Raw genomic sequence first — 17930 nt, forward strand, 5'->3', positions numbered from 1 at the left:
CATGAAATATGTCTTTGCACTTTGCAAGGCATGCCTTTTCTTCACCAGCAAATTATTTTCTTTAGCTGCTTCAAATAATTTAATCTGAACACGTTTGGAGGTCATACACGGAACCAAACAAACCAAATAAAGCGTTTGAAGTATATGAAAAAAAACCTAACCCCGTTTTTTTCATCACGCACGTTTTGGAAAAATTCTCTACACACGGGCGTACACATTCTTGACCCTATGCCGCCTGGCTGTTCCATTGGACTTTTGACAGTAGGTTGAATTTGTTTTTTAGAAGTGGATTCGGCCAACCAAATTGTAAAAAAAAAAAAATCAAAAGCTTCTGGCCAAGTGCAAGGTTTAGTTGATTACTGATTAAATGGAGAATGGATAGCTCGAGGTGAATCGCCCCAGGGCTCTCAGCGATTAGCCCAGGTGGTTAGCACTTGGTACTACTAGTCAGTGTACAAAGATCACGTAACATCTCCATACGGCCTGGTTGACCTCTGGCTGTCTGAGAAAAAGTGGTGTTTGCTCTTGTGCGTATGGCGAAACGGTCACTGCTGCTCGGGGAGGAATATAAATGTAACTCGAAGATGGTGTGTTCACCTTCGAATATAAAAAGGATGTATTATATTTCATTTGTCAGACGGCGCACGCGTTTTCCCCCATTCCCATCATCATATTACTGTCTTTGCCTTTTATGCGTATTTGGCCCTCTTGAGACCAGAGGGTGAGGCCCTGCTCCATGGGTACTTACGGTCCCCACAGAAGAGGGTGAATATTCCCCCATCACTAGCCAGGGAAGAAGTACAAAGGAAAGTGAAATTCAGAAAGAAAGCCTTAGGCCAGTTCTCATCGTTTAGTCTGTGCAATAGTCCTCTGTGGCGCTTATTTTAAAGGGCAGGTTTCCTGGCAAAATCCTCATGCTGTGGCCTGGGAATCTGCACTCGTCACATCTCAGATGATTCCTGGTTTTATTAGGGAGCAAGCAGGTTCCCCTATTTGTAGATTTTAATATAATTGATATACCATGCGGGGAGTGTAGACCATCCATTTTTGAGAGGTATTCTATGAGATAAAATATCCTCGCTTCAAGACACAAATGAAGAATCATAAAGCTTCCCTTCCTAATTGTTTGTCATACCTCAACTTTGAGAATCATATTAATATTTGCCTTACAGATTCACTTTGCCACACCTCATGTTAATTATTCAGTTATGTTTTGGACAGTGTGAAATATACGTGAATCTATGTAACAAGTTGTGTAATAATTAGACTTAATTGTGTGAAGGTTGAATAAAAATACAATTAATTTCATTGGAAATAAAAGCTAGTGTTTGGTCATCAGTATAATTCACTATAGAAAACAGATGCATCTTAGAAAAGGCCCTAGGCAAGCATTTTTTCAAAAATCAAACTGTAGATAACTTACATCTTCAAAGAAATTTTGAACCCATCAAGAAATAAGCATTTAAGAATCAGCCCTATATTTAGTACTTACTGTAAACACACTTGGCAAGAAAATTAAATAATAGTAACATCGGTACTATCAATGCAGAGCCAAAATGTAGAGAGAATGAAGAAAATTAATTTTTTGTGGTTGTCAATAGGACAGACAATTCCACCTGGAACAGCTAGTTAGAAACTACTTGGAACAGCTGCCCTCATTGAAGGTCTTCTCACTTTTTAGATAGACACTTTCCAGATATTTTCAGTACGCATGGTGCAACTGCAGGTGCCTGACCGTGCATCTCTCCCATCCTGTAATCATGACGGCGCATTGTCTTTAAAAAAAGTTCGGTACACCATCCTCAGGATAACAGAGTGATTCCCCATCTTCTTCATGCGGCGGGGATCCCAACAACTGTTCAGATATTGAGCCACCAAGATGCCAAATGGGTTCTTCCGCCAACCCGGAGGAGGGATGGGAGTGAGGACGGAGAATGATGGAGGTCACCCTGCTCTAACTGGATGAGACTGGTGAATCTGGCAGTGCTTTCACAAAACCAGCCTTCGAATGGTGTGGCCATGCCAAGGGGGAAGTATGGCAGTGGGGAGTTGCGGTACAAGCCACGTGAGTCTGCGTGCCGTTTTGGATATACACATCTGGATGAGGCTTTTTTTCTTTTTTAACGTTTATTTATTATTGAAAGACAGAGAGTGAGCAGGGGAGGGGCAGAGGAAGAGGGAGACACAGAATCTGAAGCAGGTTCCAGGCTCTTAGCTGTCAGCACAGAGCCCGACACAGGGCTCGAACGCACAAACTGCGAGATCATGACCCGAGCCGAAGTCGGACGCTTAACCGACTGAGCCACCCAGGCGCCCCTGGGTGAGGCTTTTTTTGATGGGGAACAGAGATTCTCCTGCTATCTCAAGAAACAGGGGTGTGGTTTTTTTTGTAGATATACATTCTAACCAATAAGAGATGGGAATCTAAAGCGTGAGGCAGGTCTCGTGGATGACGGAAGTTATTTTAAGAATATGCAGGTTTAAGGGCACCTGGGTGGCTCAGTCAGTTAAGCGGACGACTTCGGCTCGGGTCATGATCTCGCAGTCTGTGAATTCAAGCCCCGCGTCGGGCTCTGTGCTAACAGCTCAGAGCCTGGAGCCGGTTTCAGATTCTGTGTCTCCCTCTCTCTGACCCTCCGCTGTTCATGCTCTGTCTCTCCCTGTCTCAAAAATAAATAAAACGTTAAAAAAATTTTTTTAAGAATATGCAGGTTTAGTGACCATGTTACCTCATGGCCCCATCAACAGCAGGAATTGCAGTATCTCGGTAGAAGTTTCTGTTGCTGTCATTCCTGCCCCAGCTAACCAACCACATCATCCTCTACCTTGCATGTGTCCTATCTTGTGGTTTCTGCTCATTCACATCATCTGCCAGGGCGGCTCCCTTCTGCCTTCTCTCTGTTGGTCTGGGCTTCTCTCACTCCCAAGCACCTAATTCCCCACTGCAAAGAGAACCTGATTGGTCCAGCTAATCATTCCATCTTTGCCTGAATATAGCTTTTGGGTTAAGGCATATCATAAACTCCTTAACCATGACCCTATACAATGGAGTCCTACCCACCCCTGGACTACTGTGGTCCAATCAGCTGTGCCCAAGGATTCAGTCCATAATAAACTCTCAAACAACAAATCCCTACCATCTTGCTTTTATGGAATCTTAATGAGAACAATGTCCCCAAATTACATCTTTTTTAAAACTAAAATAAATATTTAATAATGCCAGATACTATCTGATTGTTCTGCTCTAATAGAAAAGTATTTTGAGCCCAAATCTAACAACATTTCTTTATAAGAATCCTGGCTTCTTTCTCACTAGGTTGTTAAGGGACCTTGTTATTTTTTTAAAATCACTTTCAAAAAAAAAAATCACTTTCAGTACTAACATTGGAATTTTTTGAGTACCTGGAGTTAAAAAGTGATAACTATTTGGACATTGTACCCTTTCTCTAGGAGATTTTCAGTCCGATTCTGTTTATAAGCAGATATTTAACACTGAAAAAAGGATCCCAAACAGCCTTTTCAAAGCTCAGTGATCCATTGTGAGACATTGGCTTAACACAAAATACTTTTACATAACCCAAGCCACCAAGAGGGATATCCGGTCAGCTATTTTTAAAGCCTTCTCCCCCACATCATCTCACGTAACAGAGTTACAGCAGTTTGCTTAGAAAATTGGCACAGGTTCTGTGATTCATGAAATGAAAACCCAAATGAAATGTTTTTAACTTCTTTAAAACTGGAACCATTTTCACTTAATGTGTTACAATACCAAAATAATAATAATAACTTCCAGGATCACATACACATATATGGATGCACAATATAGTTTTTTGTGCTGATATATATATTTATGGTATTGCGTATTGGGTTTATCAGATGAATAATTTTCTAATTAACTCATTCAACAAGTGCTTACAGAGCTTTTATGGTGTGCCAAGAGCTGTGCTACAGGTGGGGCCTGAGGGAGAGGAAAGTAGACCTGACCTCACAGAGCTTCCAGTCTAGTAATAGCTGGGCAACTGCAATATCATACACTAGGCCTGTGATGTGGTGGGAGAGAATGCGTGCCAAAAAGGGAAACGGAGAAGCATGGAGAAGGCTTCCCAAAGAAAGTGATATCCACACTGAGACCTGAAAGATGAGGAAAGGCCAACCAGGAAGGATGGGAGGGAAGAATCTTCCAGTAGAGGGAACAGTCCATGCTGGACTGGGGCTTCTTATTTGAGGGCCAGAGAGAGAGGGCCAACGTGCCTAGATGTGGAGAGATGGGAGGAAGGAGAAGGGAGGTTGGAGAGGTGGGTAGGACCCCATTGTACAGGGTCATGGTTAAGGAGTTTGAACTTGATGCTAAGATGGGAAACACAAGAAGGTCTTGAACAGGACAGAGAGATGATCAGATTTATCCTTTGGAAACAGCAAGAATGGGCAATATAGATTGGAGGCAGGGAGAAACTGAGGCATGGTGGTGATCCAGGTGCAAGACAGAGGTGGTCTGAAAGAGGCTAAGAGTCAAGAGGGTGGAAAGAAGCAAGTAGACTTGTGAGGTTGTTTAGGTCTAATCAATATAACTTGATGATTGTAAATGGATGCCTGCGCATCTACCCAAACTTAGCATCAAAGTACTGCCCTCAACTAAAGACATTCATTTTATAAGCATTCCTTTTATCAAGTAAGAATTAAATAACACACAGCTCCAATTAGCAGCCTTGTGATTGTAAGTAACCTAAAACTCTATTCCCAATGGCCCAGACAGAGGCTCCTGGCTGGCTCAGTCAGAGAGCATGTGACCCTTGATCTTGGAGTGGTGAGTTTGAGCCCCACATTGGATATAGAGATTACTAAACACAGACACACAGACACAGACACAGACACACACACACACACACACACACACATACACACACGCGCGCGCGCACGCGCGAACGGTCTATGTTTTAAAAGAGGGCGTAAACAATAAAAATATTTTTTGTTCTCATGACTTAAAAATCCAGTGGTCAGGAGGGTTTCAGGTGAGGCTAGATCCACTGTTTCACTGACATCATCAAAGACCTGGTTTCTTTTGCCTTTGCTGTTCTTGTGTCTGGTTCATCCTAAGGTTGCCTCCCTTCATGGACTCAACGGTATACTTCCGCGTTTGTGTCGTGACAACCACGAGGAAAAACCACCTCCTCCGGTTATTCCCTCCCAAAACGAGTTTCATTTCTCAAAAATACTTAGGAAAATATTTTTGAGTCCCACTGTGAAGCAATCACAGTGGCCAGAGAAACGATGTGCTCTAACCAAGAAGAAGAAGAATGTCAAATGGAGGGGGAAGGAAAGCAACTATCTACTACATTCAGCTAATTTCTCTTAGCATCTTAACTGAAGTTCACCGTTGAAAATGAGTTGAAATGTTCACCGAACAAGGGTATTTTTGAAATAATTTTTCATCTTTCGGTGCAAGGCGTGCATGTCCCCGCAGAGCTGGAGGCGTACTCGAAAGAGCAGTGCTCCCCCCTCACTGCTGCTCTGGCCGGCCTGCTGCGACTCTCTTACTTTCTCTGCTGGTTCGACAGACACACCTTGAATCTCATCTTTTGCAAATCCTGATGCTCTTTTAAAACTTGGACATAAAATGATGCTCATCTTAGAAGTCTGTATCCATTCCTGAATAACTAAAATTGAAATACTGTTGGAGTCTCAACCAAACACACAAGTATTTACATGTATTTTGTGTATCCTCTAGAAACATACATAATTTTATTATTTCAGATCCAAGTATGTAACGGATGAGGGACTTTCTGTAATCTCTGTAATAAGGCTAAGGTATACAGTGATTAGTTAAAAAGAAAATGTGCAGTGATTTTCAATGATGAAAGTGATGTGTGCTTAATGAAAGAAAATGTGCAAAATTCTGAAAATTTGAACGGAAAATGTCAGTCATAGTTTCAGTACTTAATGACAAGATCATTAATGTTCTTCTTATTTTCCACTAGTGTGTTTATTATGTGTAGGATACTTAAAAATAGAGATGTAAAGATACTGGGTTTACAATTCTACGGTCATTTTTCTTATAAAAATAGACTCTGTAAATAATATTTATGTGGTCTTGGAAACATTTTTTAACATTCAGTCTTTCTTGGATACTTCTCTCTTAGTGGACCCTAAGGATAGTACAAATCTTTTATTACTGTAAGTGATAGTGCTGTAATCATATTTGTATATGGCACTCTGCTTCGGATTGGATTCTATTCTCCATATAAATTCGAGAAATGGAATTGCTATGTCAAAGGATATAAACGTGTAAGATTCTTGATACATACATAAGACTCATTTTTTGAATTTGAATGTCATGGGGGAAAAAAAAATGAGGAAGCAGGAGATACGATCATCTTTATGAAAGTGTTTTGAAAAATAGTCCACAGGCACGCCTGGGTGGCTCAGTTGGTTAAGTGTTTGACTTCGGCTCAGGTCATGATCTCGCGGTTTGTGAGTTTGAGCCCCGCGTTGGGCTCTGTGCAGACAGCTTGGAGCCTGGAACCTGCTTCAGATTCTGTGTCTCCCTCTCTGCTCCTCCCCTGCTCACGCTCTGTCTCTCTCAAAAATAAATAAACATTAAAAAAAATTTTTTTTTAAAGAAAGAAAAACAGTCCACAAAATCACTCTGCCTCAGCAGTATAAAAAGTGTTGAATGGCTCCATCCAAGAAGCGTTTACGGAGCGCCCGTGGTGGCCAGGCCCCATATCAAGGATTCAAAGCAAAATGTGCCAATGGGCCACAATAGATTACAGTGACTCAGCAAAACAGAGTTATCATATTTCAAAGTCAGCCTAATAACTCATCTTGGAGACAGATGTGGCTAAAACTTTACACCGTTGGCTTCAACTTCAAGAAATTTCAGTGTAATTCTAATAGAAACCCACTGTGAAATCTCACATAACTTTTCATGGAAACCACTTTCTTATTTTAGTAATTGCAAAAGGCTAAAAATAAAGATTTTTTTCCCGTAATTCATTTGTGAAACACTAATAACAGTAAGAACTTAAAATAATGCTATTGTTCTCACAAAGCACAAAGACGCTGGAATGAGTTCGATGATTTCTTCAAGGGCAGCGCCCTTATCCAAAACAGGCTAATGAGAGTCGTGGAGCTTGAGTTTCTCTAACGGTGACTGCATAATTTCTTCAATTTCCGAAGCACACCCTTTAGAAGAAAGTAGTTTGCTCTAAATTCCAGTACTCAATTTTTCCCTGGTTATAGGATAGAAAGCGAGACATGCTTTTAGAACAGAGTATAAGTACCATTCAGATGCAAAATGTATCTGAAAAAGAGACGGTTCATTAATTCCGTTATTCCAGGTGCTGACCACCTAGTTCATCTCGAACAGCTTCTCCAAGCCTGGCTACAGGATTGGAAAGCAGGCTAGGTTGGCGTTCGGCTGTTATCTCCCCCTCCTATCATTTTGTGGAATTTCTTCATGTGCGTATAACGTTGTGAAATGTTGAAATGGTGTGGCATATGCTGCCACATTCAACTTGGTCGTTTCGTTTTCCCCACAACCTCACAGGGGAGTGATGAAGTCAGAAGACCAGGACGAACACCCATCCCAGGCTCGAGTTTTCTGATCTCCTCAGCTTTTTGTGGGGATGAACTGATGTAGCAGATATGAGTGTGTCCCTCTTGTCCTGGGGTTGATGTTGGGACTGTGAAGTCCTCAAAAGTAGCGGCACCTGTCATTGGAGAGAGACTGCGTGACGGCCCTCTTCTGTGACCCAAACCCTCAGTCTTTGAAAGCGTCCCTTTTACTGGGACTTTCTCTGTATGTGTGGTGGAGGAAGGGATGGGGAGAAGTGGATACAGATGTGTCCTCTGTGTGGGCGAGAGTGAAGAGTGCGTAAAAGATCTTTGATAAATCAAATTGGCCAAAATAAGAGTTTAGAGCAACGTTTCTCAAACTTCCTGTCGTGAAGGGACCGTTTGGCTTTGTGGTTTACTTTCCATTTTATCTTGGACCATTAGTGTTGTAAAATGTGATGAAAATGACTTGTAAGAAAGTAGAATAAGAAAGATATAAAATATAAGCCCAAATCTCTTGTTTTAGATTCAGCCAGCATTGTTAGCTCTGTCAAATCACTCTCCCCTTTCCAAATCCTTATGGTCAAGCTCTATATTTATTTAATCATGGACAGGTTAAGAAACGAAGACCCATGCTTTGAATGGCACTGGGGCCTGAATAGCGCAATTGACAATTAACCTGATATGTCAGACAATCTCCTGAATATAAAAATCCTTCTTTTCCAGTGCCCCTAAAATATTTATAAAAATTGGCCATAATTTATCACAAAGAAATGCTGATGGCATCCCACGAATTACACAAATAAAGCAAGCATCAAAACAAGCTCACCATGCAATAAAATTACAAACAAATAGAAACAAACGTGAACAAAACAAGCCTACCTATACATTTTGAATCTTCCTCCTAAATAACTCTTAGCTTAAAGAAGTCAAGATCACAATGGCATGATAGTTAAATAAATATTGCGAATGAGAAGATGAGGAATAAAATCCTGTGGGAAACATCCTCTGAGGAAAATGCATAGCTGTGGTGTCAGTCAGTGTCCCAACAAGACACACGTGGCACGTTCATGATCAGATGATTTCAGCAGAGTTTATTTATGGATACACTGTTTACAAAGGTGAGGTCCAGGGAAACCATTAGAATAGCAGAGAAGCCTGACTAGTTCCACCTCTCCTTCCTTTCCTGGGAGCCGGGAATACGGTGGTACTGGGTTGGCCATCCAACTGGGGGGTGCAGAGAACACAGACAGAGGGGCCCAGGAGTTCAAGGCCCTGAGGCAGGGAGGGAGTCAGGATGATGAAGACCCTGACCCCTCTCCCCCTCCCTCCATCTCTGTCTGGAAGTCTGACTTCTCAGAAGTCCCTTGAAATGGAGCCCCAGTTGAGGACGTCACAGTGAGCCTCCCAGGACAGGAAGCAGGCCTGAAGAGAGGTCCAGGGGTTACCTGCCAGTGCTGTAAATCACATTCTTAACAAAATAACGAAGACAAATATAGTAAGCAATCTACTCAAAAGGTTTCTTTAAAAATTCACATATATATTGAGGAGGGCACCTTTTGGGATGAGCACTGGGTGTTGTATGGAAACCAATTTGACAATAAATTTCATGTATTGAAAAATAAATAAATAAATAAATAAAAATAAAAATAAATAAAAATTCACATATAGAAAATGAAATCGGAAGGAGAAAAATCAAGTGAGTGTCAGTGAAAATAGAAAACTATAAAATACAATAGCTAGGTCTTTGGCAAATAGTTGGAAGTAAGATAACACAGTCTCAGCTAATTAAAAAGAAAGAAAGAAAGAAAGAAAGAAAGAAAGAAAGAAAGAAAGAAAGATCGCTGAGACACAAAATGAAAATGTGGAAATAATGACATGTACCCGTGTAAGTAAAAATAGTTTGAATGCTCTATGCTAATACATTTGAAACATAGATGAATTGCAATGATTTTAAATTAGAATATATATTATCAAAGCTAAGAGAACTATTAAGAGAATAAGAAAAAGAATTAATAGAATAAGCCAATAATCTTGGGAGAAATAACAAAGTTCTCTAATAATTGCCCCTTAAGGAAGCTCTTATCCCAGAGTTGTCACCAGTGAAGTTTTCTCCATTTCAGGAAAGCTTAATATTTAATAACCCGCAACTTAACTCCTAGTACATAAACTAAAATTATAGGTGTCCTAATTTTTTGTTTCCGTGTTATTTTACAAGTCACTATAAACCACCTCCAGACTGGAGCGAGGTATTGCAGAAAAACTGCCATCTTGTAAGTGTCCTGATGAAAAAGACCTGAATAAAACATTGGCAGAATAAAATGAAGGAATAAAATAAAAACACAGGATAGTATATTTAAAAAAATAATAAAACACCATAAAGTCATAGCTCTAGAGAGATGCAATGCTGTTTAATACTTTTATTTATAAATTGAATCAAAAAGGTAAAAAAAAGAAAACATAACCTTTTCCCTAGAGATGCTAGAAAGCATTTGAAAATCTTCTAGTCATTTCTCACAACACACACACACACACACACACACACACACACACAACTTGGAAGAGTAGATATAAGTGGATAATTACAATAGCTAATACTTGCTGAGCCCGCCTACTGTGTGCCAGGCATGGTGGTGAACATTCCATATGTGGTAATTAGAATCCCCCTGTACTCCCATGAGGGAGGTTACGATTATTCTATTTTACTGATGAGGAAATGGCAGAGGGAGGTGAAGTGAAGCAAGTCGTAAGAGTGGTGAGTAGTAAAGCTGGCATGTTAGCCTGGCGGCCTAACTCTAGAACTCTGGGTGTGACCACTCCATGCCTCTTCCATGCCCTTTGTAAATATGGAAATCATTTTTATGCCCAGGCAAAGCGCAGTCAAACTGCCAAATGTCTTGGAAATAGCCCCTGTTTCACTCTTACCTGTGTATTAGTGAGGCTCAGCTTGTTGGCTTGTCTTTCTAAGGATTGTTGCATTTTTCCCTTGGTCAGAATAGATTTGATTCAGTTCTTAGCCATCTATGTGGGTCATCTTCTGTAAGCGATAGCGGGGACGGCCATCTTCATTTGCTAACCTCTCATGGCATTGAAACCCAAGCCTGGAACTGAGATGGGTATTTCCGGAATCAGGGTTTAATGAAGCAAACTTGGATTTGTGAATGGCCATCAGAGTCTGATTAGAAGTAGGTTCTTAACCTCAAACGTGGATTTTTTTAAAAAATTATCACAATGCTTGTTTAAAAATTTAACTGTAATCTATCACTGGACCTAGAGGGTATTATGCTCAGTGAAGTAAGTCAAACAGAAGAAGACAAATTCCGTATGATTTCACTTACGTGTGGAATCTAAAACACAAAACACACAGAAATAGACATAAATACAGAGAATTGGTGATTGCCAGTTGGGGGGGGGGGGCGGGGGAAGTTGCAGGATGGGTGAAATAGGTGAAAGGGATTAAGAGGTAAAATTTTCCAGTTTAGAGGGGCACCTGCGTGGCTCAGTCTGTTAAGCATCCAGTTTTGGCTCAGGTCATGATCTCTCGGTTCATGAGTTTGAGCCTTGTGTCAGGCTCTGTGCTGACAATATCCTCTGCCTGTCCCTTCTCTCTCTCTCTCTCTCTCTCTCTCTCTCTCTCTCGTTCCCTCTCTGCCCCTCCCTCCCTCACGCCGTCTCTGTCTCTCTCAAAGTAAATAAATACACTTAAAAGCAATTTTCCAGTTAGAAAATAAATAACTCATGGGAATGAAAACTACAGCATCAGGAACACAGTTGATAATATTGTAATAGCCTTGTAAGGTGATGATGGTAACTACACTTACCATGGTGGGCATTTCGTCCCTTATGTAAATGTCGAATCACTATGTTGTACACCTGAAACTAATATTATATGTCAACTATACTTCAATTAAAAAATTGTTTAAATAAATAAAAAGTAGTCTATGAAAACAGAAAAATATTTATATAATGTATCACTTAGGAAGAACACGTACTGTGATGTCAATTAAGTACTAAACTATTTCAGATGAGCTGAGTAAAAGTGAATATTATTATAAATATATTATTTGTTATGACTTTCAATGAAGCACATGAGATATATACATCAGTTGTTGAGACAAATCATTCGTTCATTCTTTAAAAAAATGTATTTATTTAACAAAAACTCCAGGCCATGTGCCGGTGCTGGGGATATGAGCAGGGATGAACTCAAGGAATTCCCATCCCAGTGGTAGAGTAGAAAAGTTTCCAAACTACTTGTAAAACTGCTCTGGCGAGGTAAGCATCAAAAGTTAGGAGGGAGGAGTTCCGGCAACCTGGTGGAAGGTCAGGGTTCTTGCTGGGAGGTGGGGGGAGAGAGAGAAAAGGTGGGGAGCAGGAGGGGGAGAAATATTCCATATTTATGAAAGCCCCCCCTCGGTTTTTTCCATTTTAGAAGCATTTCAATTTTATATTGAAGGCAGTGTAAGGTGTTTAACAGGGAATCAACCCATCTACATTCTAGAGACAGTATAAAGGGAGGCTGGGGAGGGGGTGCCTGGGTGGCTCAGTCGGTAGAGCATCCAGTTTGGCTCAGGTCATGATCTCATGGTTCACGAGATTGAGCCCCGAGTCGGGCTCTGTGCTGTCAGCTCAGAGCCTGGAGCCTGCCTCAGATTCTGTCTCCCTCTCTCTCTGCTTCTCCCCTGCTTGCACTCTGTCTCTCTCAAAAAAAAAACGAATAAATGTTAAAAAAAAAAAAATTTTTTTTAAAGGAGGCTGGAAAGAAAATTGACTGAAAATCATCAGAATTGGGGTGGTCCTACTGAACCCAAGGAATCAAAGCGAGGGCCTGAGGCATTAGACCCCACCCTGTCCTATCATATCATCATTGCACGCAGCCTGGCCCACAGCGGGGCTGTGACTTTGGACCAATGATTTCCCTCTCTGAAAATGTAAGCATGTTCACTGAAGACCCAAATTAGCACTCACCACACTTGACAATAAGATGAGTAAACCGAGGGACTGTTTTAATATTTTCCTTATATATAGAAGTGTTTCTGTTTATTGGTTTGTTTCACAGTGGAGAGTACCAGTCGTTTTTACTCTTAGCTAAGGAACATGAGTGAAGGAGTAACAAATTCAGGCCGGGCACGGAGAAGCACAGTACCAATAAGTGAAGACCCTTCAGCATGGCAATAGGGCATCTCAAAATAAGTATCTTGAGATGGTTATCACAAGAAAAAGTCCATGTTCCTCTGGAGGGTTTACCTTGGTCACTGCAAACTCAGTAGTTTCGTAGCAGAGTCAGTTGCTAATTTCTTTGTCTGTCCTCTCCCCGCTGCCCCCTTTTGTGTTGTTTCGATCACTGACACAACTTGGAAAACTTTGGCCTGTGGATTTAACTATAACCAGATAATCAGTGCCCTGTTGTAGTTCATTTTGGTTCAGCCAGTAACCACGACTGGATCAAAACAGATCTAAGGGGTTTATCTCTAATCTGAAACATTCCAAAGAGATTGATTTGAAACTTCCCTAAAGTCTCTGAAAGTACTCAGCTGGAGAAATGGCTCAGGGTCAGGCTTAATCCCCTGCTTCAGTGTTCCTGAATTGTTGCCCACAACCCAGGACAACAATCCACAAACCAGGGCATCAGAATCACCTGGGGGAACTTAAATATGCAAATCCCTGAGCCCAGCCCAGACTCCCTGAATCAGAACCAGGACTGGTTGTCAGTGAGCAGAAGTTCAGAAGGGCTTGCACTTCAGCCGTGTTCCCTGGGTAATTCTTCTGCACATAAAAAATGTTAAAAAGAAAACGAAGGATGAAAGATGGGTCATGCCTTCAATGATTTGTAGGATAGAAAATTTGAAGCAAGGGCTTATCTTTACATATTGTATGTAAATTAATGAATTACATTGCATGTTTATGCATAGCCTTGAAGGCACCCCATTCGGTAGGCAGAGCAGAGCTTGACCTCGTCCTAGAAGTAGGTGCTTGTACAGGTGGCCTCGACCAGTCTAAGGAAGCTGAGGCTCAGGAGAGAAGCCTTTTCCAGGTGCACACGGCTGAATGCTGGGAGAGACCCCAACTGTGGGCTAAATCCTATCACCCTACCATCTAAAGGTATTTCTTGGTGTGCCTGGGTGGCTCGGTGGCTAACTCGGTTGAGCGTCTGACTTCAGCTCAGGTCATGATCTCATGGTTTGTGGGTTCGAGCCCCCCTAATGGGCTCTGTGCTGACAGCTCAGAGCCTGGAGCCTGCTTGGGATTCTGTGTCTCCCTCTCTCTCTGCCCCTCCCCCGCTCACACTCTGTCTCTCTCTCTCAAAAATGAATAAATGTTAAATAAATAAATAAAAAGAATATTGGGTTCAAGCATCACGAAGTCCTTCCCGGGTGCCAGCAGCCGCCCCAGGCACCTTGCTTTTCTCCATCATCTCAAATAACCCTGGGTCCACATGGGGTTTCCACTGTTGCTTGTTCTCTCATCAGTTGTCTTTTCTCTTCTGTTCTGCATCCTTGGTTCCTTTGAGGCTGGCCCGCGTGGCATTTTTTTCACGGTTCCAAACACAGCTATGGCACACCGCAGGTGCTTAAAGAACGCATGTAGATTTAATTGTTGCCCATTATGTTTCCACTGCACACGGGTGCTAGGACTTATAAAACTGCTCAGACTCACAAAACCGTTTGTAGCAGGCCCTTTGGCAGTGTAGGGGAGGAAAATCTTTTCCTCTACTCTTTTAGGTCCGATGCCAGAGGCTTGTGAATTAAACTGACAGAAGATAGGCTAACAGAAGAATAGCATACAACTTTTATTTGACGTCAATATTTTTACAGGCACAGGGACCTCACAGAAAAGAAGTGAAAAACCCAAAGAAGTGGTGAGACTTGGGGCTTACACAGTATTTTAACAGAAGGCAACAAATTATAGAGAAGTGACTGCCAGAGAAAAGGAGGTTTGGGCTTCTAAGAGTGGTAAATAGGTTGCAGAAGCTAATTGTAGATAAGACTTCTTTATTAAGGTTTATTTACGCAGATTCATCCTCTGTACTGTCTCTGTCTCTGGTGCAAAGGGTTGTTCTAGACTCCCCGATATGGGAGAGGGGAGAACACTCTCACGGGGGTGCACGTGCCTTGCTCTGAGGCCAACTGGGGGAGGGTAGAGTGCACATCCTGTATCCTGTATCCCTTTGGTTCTCAGTTGCCTTCACCTGCAACTGAGCATCATACCAAAGTGGCATATTTTGAGGTGGCATATTCTGTTCCCCTTCAGGAACACGAATAGAGCTGAAATGTTTTTGGTCTGGACTGTTAATTCTAGAAACCTGTGCACACTCCAAAAGCAGGGTTCTCTAAGAACTAAGAGAACACCTTAGGTCTCTGTGCCTTGCACTTGTTTGTCTCTTTAATCAACTTCGTGATGTTAATTCCCAATGCCGGTTCTGACTTCAGTTTTCAACCGCAAAGGTAAAATCTCTGCTTGTTTTTTACTTGGTTTTGTTTTGCATTTTTTTCCCAAAAATGTTATTGTGGAAATTTTCCACCTTGCAGGAAATTGGAAAGGATTTTTCCTTTAAGTTTACTTAAACTTAGGTTAGAAATGGTATTTTTCACATTTAATTTTAATCAGTAAAACATGAGGTGTCTTGATTGTTTTTAAAAATAGTTTACTTGCCCACCCGCCACCCCCCCTGCCCCCCATCCCCGGGTGACTCAGTTGGTTAAGCATCCAACTGTTGATTTCGGCTCAGGTCATGATCTCATGGATTGTGAGATCGAGCCCAGTGTTGGGCTCAGTGCTGACAGCCAGAGCCTGCTTGGGATTCTCTCTCCCTCTCTCTCTCTGCCCCTCCCCCACTCATGTACGTGTGCTCTATCGCTCTCTCAAAATAAACATTAAACAAATAAGTAAATAAATAAATAAAAATATTTTTGTTTGAACAATTGAACAAATACATTTTTTTAAAGTTAGATCAAGTTGTTACCTCAATGAGTCTGTATTCTAGAGCCAATCAGCTCCCCAGAGAAAGGACAAAGAGTAAAAGTAAAGTCAAACAAATTTGACTTAGCATCCTTGTAAAGACCGAGGGAATATTTTCTGTGGAAAAAAAAAATCTTCCTATTTATAAGTTCATGAATAGTTTTAAGACATGAAATGTTTCCACTGAGAAGCAATAAAAAATTTTCCTTGTTGGTAAATTGTTAACAGTAGTCTAATAGTTAAGCAAGATAGTTAAGTAAGATCAAAAAGCAAAATAGAAAATGAGAGAAAAGAAAGGAAGGGAGGAATAAAGGAAAGTAAAGGAGAAGGAAAGAAAAAGAGAAAGAGAAAGGAAGGAAGAAAGAAATCCCAACATATTTTGGCTTGGAAAGCAAATTGTCACATCCCAGACTTACATGGTATTTGAGGCTATCCTCTCTCAGTGGTTTCGGTTGAAGTCTCAAGGCACAAAATGAATGGAAGCAGAGTATTAGTTTCCAGTTGACCTTGATTTCAATAGACTGTGAAATCCAAGGTGTGGGGTCCTGTGTTTAAAGAAACAAATAGTTCATTCTAAAAACTGAGAAATACCTGATGTTACTACAGGCAACAGTGAGAAACACCAGTAAAATAGAAACAATTCTAAATGGAACAAGAGATTTAAAACCATCTATGAAACTCAAGCATTCCAGTTCTATAGATCTCTCCTAAGGAAATTAATGGCTCCTGTCTATTGGAAACGGATAACCAGATTCATTTTGTCCAAGGCACCCTCTAGTCCAAATGAAGCATTGGTTTAGTTTGCCATTATTTGTTTTGACAGATTCTTCAGAACCCATGGGATGATGTATTATTAACTAAAAGAAACTGCAGTATACTTTAAATACCAACCCTTAACCATTAACCTGAACACTGGTATAAAAAAAAAAAAAAAAGACTTCAAGATTTGCCAGTGCACTAAGCCCTATTTAGCAGTTTGATTTCAAGGTTGGTTAGCAGCATGAAAGTCCCCAGGTGCAGAATTCCTTTCCAGAATTATTGTATTACCGTGTACTATTAAACAAAGGTTCGTTGGAACTTGATGTTTCCAATTCAGTGTAACATTGTAGGGTGTCAATATCAGAACATACACATTCTAGCGAGCCTGCACTATGTAGTTCACCTAGATTCAGACAACTGTGTAGTTTGTATTTTCTTTGTGGCTGTTCCCATGTTTTTGCATGTTTCATTGTCCTATCTATCCAATGTTACAACGTTTGCTATATGTATTTTATGTTTTTTGCTATATGGCTTTTTTGTTTGTTGGTGTTGGTTTTGGTTTTTTGTTTTGTTTGCTTGTTCTTGTTTGTTTGTTTGGCACCGGAAGCTTGCTGTCTGTATTGACTGATGATGTTGGTTTGTTGGTATTAAAAGAAAAAGAACCCAATATGACAGGAGCAAAGTCCGCTTTTATCTCCTAGTTCATTTTATTTTCAGGATAATCCTGCACACATATTTTCCATATATCAAGTACTTTCCCCTAGAATATAAGCTTCTTGAGTGTGTGTGGAATGTTCGCTGCTGGATCTCCGGCACTTAGACCAGTTCCACAGTAGGGACTAAACAAATATTCACTAACTCACATCCACTCTCAAATGGTACTGAGGACGCAGTACTGAAAAAATAAGATCCTCGGCAGCATGGAGCTTGCCTTTTTCCTGACGGCGGCAATTTACAGCACAAATATCATCGGGTGTCATCTTGATAGCATGCAGTAAATCTAGACTACCTGAATTCAAACGCACATTCTATGATTTACTAGCTCGGTGACCTTTGGAAAATTAATCTCTCGGGGCCTCAGTTTTCTTTTATCTGAAATGCGTTGTAAACATTAAATGAGTTTATAGAAATAGCACACTTAGAGCAATGCCTGTCCACGTGAATGTTCAGTAAATCTAAGGTGTTATTTTAGATCCTGCCTTCATTGCTCTCTTTTCTTCTCTCCCTTCTATTTCTCCATCTTTCCTCCTACCTCGCTTTTTTTTTCTTCCTCCTTTATTCCCCCTGCCCCCTTCTCCTTCACTAGAATCCTGCTAGAGACTCTCACAAACATTACTGAATTCACTATATATATGGGGCCCATGCAAATGATGGCTCAAGAATACAGAATTTTTTAGTTTCTAGAGGCAGGCTAACAGAATTCCTCATTTGTACTTTCCTTATGAATGCCTCTTTCTTAGCTTAATCCTGTTACCCAACAATTGCCCAGCTGGACACAGGACCAAGAATCAGGGATTTTCCAGTTTCATCCCAGACTTGCCTCAACCACACATTATCTCTTACGTTATGTGTAGCTTCCCTGTTTAATCAGGGAAATGTTTAGGGGCGCCTGGGTGGCTCAGTCGGTTAAGCGTCCGACTTCAGCTCAGGTCATGATC

At 41.0% G+C, this 17930-nt stretch overlaps 1 protein-coding gene and 1 long non-coding RNA gene across 4 annotated transcripts in view; one reads left to right on the forward strand and one right to left on the reverse strand.

The window, feature by feature from the left end:
* COL4A3 (collagen type IV alpha 3 chain) overlaps positions 1-17930 on the forward strand; it is a 136570-nt gene that overhangs the window by 18719 nt on the left and 99921 nt on the right. The gene's annotated exons all lie outside the window — the stretch shown is intronic.
* LOC147578714 (uncharacterized) lies at positions 7066-16351 on the reverse strand. Of its 2 annotated transcripts, none has more exons than XR_015255591.1 (3): positions 15930-16351; positions 10480-10655; positions 7066-7229 (listed from the first exon to the last, which is right to left on the reverse strand). It is a non-coding gene; the product is annotated as an uncharacterized LOC147578714 (long non-coding RNA). The 2 variants fall into 2 exon arrangements; XR_015255590.1 differs by lacking the exon at positions 7066-7229 and adding an exon at positions 8634-9011 and having other exon boundaries at positions 15930-16349.

This window comes from Puma concolor, chromosome C1 (genome assembly GCF_028749965.1).
Source record: "Puma concolor isolate L17-30 chromosome C1, mPumCon1.1.hap2, whole genome shotgun sequence".
Lineage (NCBI taxonomy): Eukaryota > Metazoa > Chordata > Mammalia > Carnivora > Felidae > Puma > Puma concolor.